Source organism: Phyllostomus hastatus, unplaced genomic scaffold, assembly GCF_019186645.2.
Source record: "Phyllostomus hastatus isolate PE091 unplaced genomic scaffold, TTU_PhHast_1.1 phas_scaffold_60, whole genome shotgun sequence".
In the NCBI taxonomy this organism is placed as follows: Eukaryota; Metazoa; Chordata; class Mammalia; order Chiroptera; family Phyllostomidae; genus Phyllostomus; species Phyllostomus hastatus.
In genome coordinates this window covers 5,121,691-5,126,212 of record NW_025334038.1, presented here as the reverse complement: position 1 = coordinate 5,126,212, position 4,522 = coordinate 5,121,691, and positions in this window count along the sequence as shown.

Genomic DNA, 4,522 nt, shown 5'->3' with positions numbered 1-4,522 from the left:
ATTGTATATAACACACATATACACACACACCCATTCACTAAGCCAGGCAACTAGTACTCAAAATAAACATTTGGATCCTTTTCTTCGCTATTTCTTAAACCTCATTTTCCAAATGTATTCTGATTCTCCTGAATTCTGAATTTTAGTGGCTTGATTCCAGTAGTGAGAATCACACAAGTACTTTGGACCTGGGGCCCCAATGCATCAGATTGCTCTAAACATTCAGCAGTTTTAACCAGGATTTTATTTTACTCATTCCTGAGACAACTACTTCTGTCCTTTTGAGGTAATGAACCAGCCCAATAACATTTGAATTTAAGTTTTTGATCCCATCCTTGTCCTGATCCCTGCACCCACTTTTTGTACTACAGTTGCTCATGTTGGTGCATTGAGAAGCATGGATTTCCCTGGGAACTCGGTTCTTCTTCTACATTACTTTTCTCAGTCCTAGTCAGCATTTAAGGACCCAGATAATAGTTCTTTTCATCTACAAAAACTTCATGGTTCCTTGTCCAGAGTTTATCTACCCCAATGTTTGTCAACATTTTTCCTAGGATCTCATACGAGATGTATTGAATATTGCCTCTCTCTCTTGAAATTAAATACTAAGGAATAAGATTTTGTTGGTAGGGTAGAACTTTGATGTAAGCATTGTAATATCTATGGTTTCCTCTTCACACAAAAAACAATTTTCACACCTTTCTAGGAAATATCATCTTGTTGAGAATGTGTGATTGACACTAGTTTGTGTCAGAATCACCCAGTGTTGGGGGCTCATTAACATTCAGATTGTTGGGGCCTACCCCCAGCCACTGACAAATATATGTTATTTTTAATCTAGGTTTATATTTGAATATAATGTTAAAAAAGTAAAAAATAATAATTTTAGTCAAAACTTTAAGAAGTGTTTCTGTAAATAGGTTTTAATGTATTAGTTATATTTGGTCTATATACCCAATTTCCTTCTGGAAAACTCCTAAGTGTAGATTGAGACTTTTTTTCAAATAACTATGACTGTATTAAAATAGTATCATTAGAGAGAATCATATAAACTAGTATATTCTAAGCCTAAATTCAAAAAAGTAGATGCATAGTTTTCATGCAATCACATATGAGTTTTATTGATTTAATTTTTAAAATTAATAAAATAATTATTTATTAAAAATTATTAATAAAATAATTTTTAATTAATAAAAAATTAAATTGAAAAAATGTATAAACATATTTGTTCTCCTTAAAGCTTAAGAAAGGTGACTTGTAATTTATGGGCCAAATATTATAGGCATATCTTAAGATTTGTTTAAATATGATTCTTAGTTATTGTTTTTGTTTCCAATAATTTTAAAATATAACATTTAAATAGGCATTTTGGTTTAAAATAAACAAAATGGCATGCTAAAATTAATATGGGTAAATTATAAATGATAGGAACAAGGTAGATCAGAAAAAAAGACAGAAATATATTGAAATAAAATTTGTATACCAGAGGAAACAAAAAAACTAAAGGAACAAAAATAGCTAATAAGCATTGAAAATATTTAACTGTAGAAGTTAAACTAAGACAAATGTGGGAATTCAAATGCAGAATAGAATAAAAGTATAATTTGGTCAGACAATAAAGAAATAGTATCATAATATGAGTTGAGAGGAAAAGACAAAGGAAAGGCCTCAGAGCTATTTCAAGCACAAAAGCCAATAAAATAGAAAACTGTAGTGTGCAAAGATACAGAGGGCCATGTGCTGCTTCTTTTACATCTTCATTTTTGTGTGTGTGTGGTGAAGAGGGCAGTTTTTATCTATTAATTACTGAAAGAAGTGTGGAATTATCAATTACTCCTTATAGATCACTTCATTTTTGCTTTATATATTTGACCTGATACTTCTGTATCTAATATAGTTTGTTTTGTAGTATGTAATTGCAAACACATAAAAAAATACTGTCTCTCTTTCTTTTCTGCTTAAAATGGCTTGTTTATTTTAAGGTGCTCATATAATTTGTTTAGAACCATTTAGGCTGAGGAAGATAAGACATTGGTGCCAAAATTTGTATTGGAGATAAAATCCACAAAATATGAATACTATTTTAATATTTTAATATTTACAATACTTATAAAATCCATGTATAACAAGAATATTTTGCTTTAAGTAGAACAAAGTATATTATTTTTGGATGAAAAAATTAATTATTGTTTACTGAGATCAAGAATATTGTGGAACAAGCAGGTTACGGAGAGATGAGTAAAAAGTTCATTTAAGTCTTATAATCTATTAGACATCTAAGTAGAAACATTGATGAAGACAGATGGATATATGACTTGAGAGTTCACTGGAGAGGTCTGACCTGGAAGTATAAACTTAAGAGTTTTAGCATAAAATACTATTTGGTCGTGGAACTGGACTGGAGCAACCAGGGAATAAGTATAAATAGGGCAACGTTCAAAGACTGAGCCTTGGTTCACTTTAACATTTAAAGCTTGGAAGATCGAGGGAGTCATGACCAGTGAAATTAGGAGGAAAAATCAAGAGAGTAGTGGTCCACAACCCAATTTAAGAAAATATTTCAATAAGAGAAAGCAATCACATGTGACAAAGGCTACTGATAGCTCAAGTAAGATGAAAAATAGAATTAATCTTCAGGGTTTTATTTTTTAATGTGGAGCTCACGATTACCTTAACAAGAACTGTATTCAGTGACGTGGTAGGTAGGCATTACCTACCTTGCTGGCATTAACCCTGTCTTTCAGTTCACCATTTCTCACTTCACTGGTACTCAATGGCTATTCTCTACACCAGCAACATCTGTATCACCAGGGATCTTGCTAGAAATGAACATGTCTGGGCCTCAGGACAGACCTGTTAAGTCAGAAACTTGACAATGAGCCTCAATCATGTGTGTTTTAACAAGTCTTCCAGGTGATTCTGATATACACCAAGGTTTGAGAACTACTCTTGATAAATAACAGCAAGTCCTCTCAGAAAAGCTGTCACATCAATAGAGCTCATGCTTACTCTTCAGATTTTCAACTTTTTCTTTAAGAATGTGGTGATAATGTCCTGGCTGGTATAGTTCAGTAGATTAAGAATGTGGTGATATATTTTACCTTGATTTTCTACATGACTTGTAGCAGAACTGTTTTTCAGGATGGTGAGTGTGTACAGAAAGAAAGAAAGGGAATTGAATATAGTATGTATGCACACCTATAGTATATATGATATATGAGGTCTGTCCAGAAATTATCCAGCTATTCAATGTGGAAAAAAAGACATTCTTTTTCTCATTTTTTATTGTCATTCAAGTACAGTTGTCTCCATTTTCCCCACCACCACTACCCCCTACCCCAGTGATCCCCACATTCCGTCCCTGATCCTCCCCACCTTGGCTTTGTCCGTGTGTCCTTTATCCATATTCTTGATAACCCTCCTCCTTTTTCCCCCCATTATACCCCCCTCCATCCCCTCTGGCTATTGTTAGATTGTTCTTAATTTCAATGCCTCTGGTTATATTTTGCTTGCTTGTTTTGTTGATTAGGTTCTACTTATAAGAGATCACATGGTATTTTTCATTCACTGCCTGGCTTATTTCACTTAGCATAATGCTCTCCCAACACATCCATGCTGTCACAAAGAATAAGAGCTCCTTCTTTCTGATACATAGTATTCCATAGCAGCACAATAGCCAAGTGCTTGAAGCAACCTAAGTGCCCATCAGTAAATGAATGGATGAAAAAACTGTAGAGACATTTATTGAAGAAGATACAAGATACAAAACAAAACAAAACACTGTACATAGGACAATGACACAACAGCCCCTTCAAAGTATGCACCTTGAGACCTCACGCAGTTCTCCCAGTCACCATCAGCTACCCTATCATATTTTCCTGACTCCCATGAATGATATGAATCTCTTCCCTTTCAAAGGAAATTTTAGTTTTGGGAAAAGCCAGAAGTCATAGGGTGCCAAATCTGGGCTGTAGTGGGGCTGAGTCACCTAGGTGATTTGATGTTTCACCAAAAAACTCTGCATGAGACATGATGCATGAGAGGCACATTGTTGTGATGAAACTGCCAATCACCAATTTCCAACAGCCTTCTGAATCACCCAAATAGTTTCTGCAGAGGAATGTTCAAGCTTAAGCAAAATTTGATGCAGATTTGTTGCTCTGTTTGCTCATTTTGAATGCAATGGCTACACAGTACATGCTCAGTCAGAGTCTACTGTCCCCACTGAGTAGTAGAGTGAAGTCATCATTTTTTATGTATGCACATTCCAGTATACTCTCCTTGGCTGCCAGGTTACACTGATGGTCTGCAAACCATTCTTGATATATTAACAATGGTTGGGCTTTTTTCCGCACAAAGCTTATAAATCCTGTTGTATTATCTGTTTTAAAATATTTTTGTTTTGAATGAATTTAAACTTAAAGAAAAAATGCAAATCAAACTATTTTTATTTTGAAATAATTTTGAACTTAAAGAAAAGATACAAATCAATGCACCCTGTCCACCTTCTCCTAATGTTAAC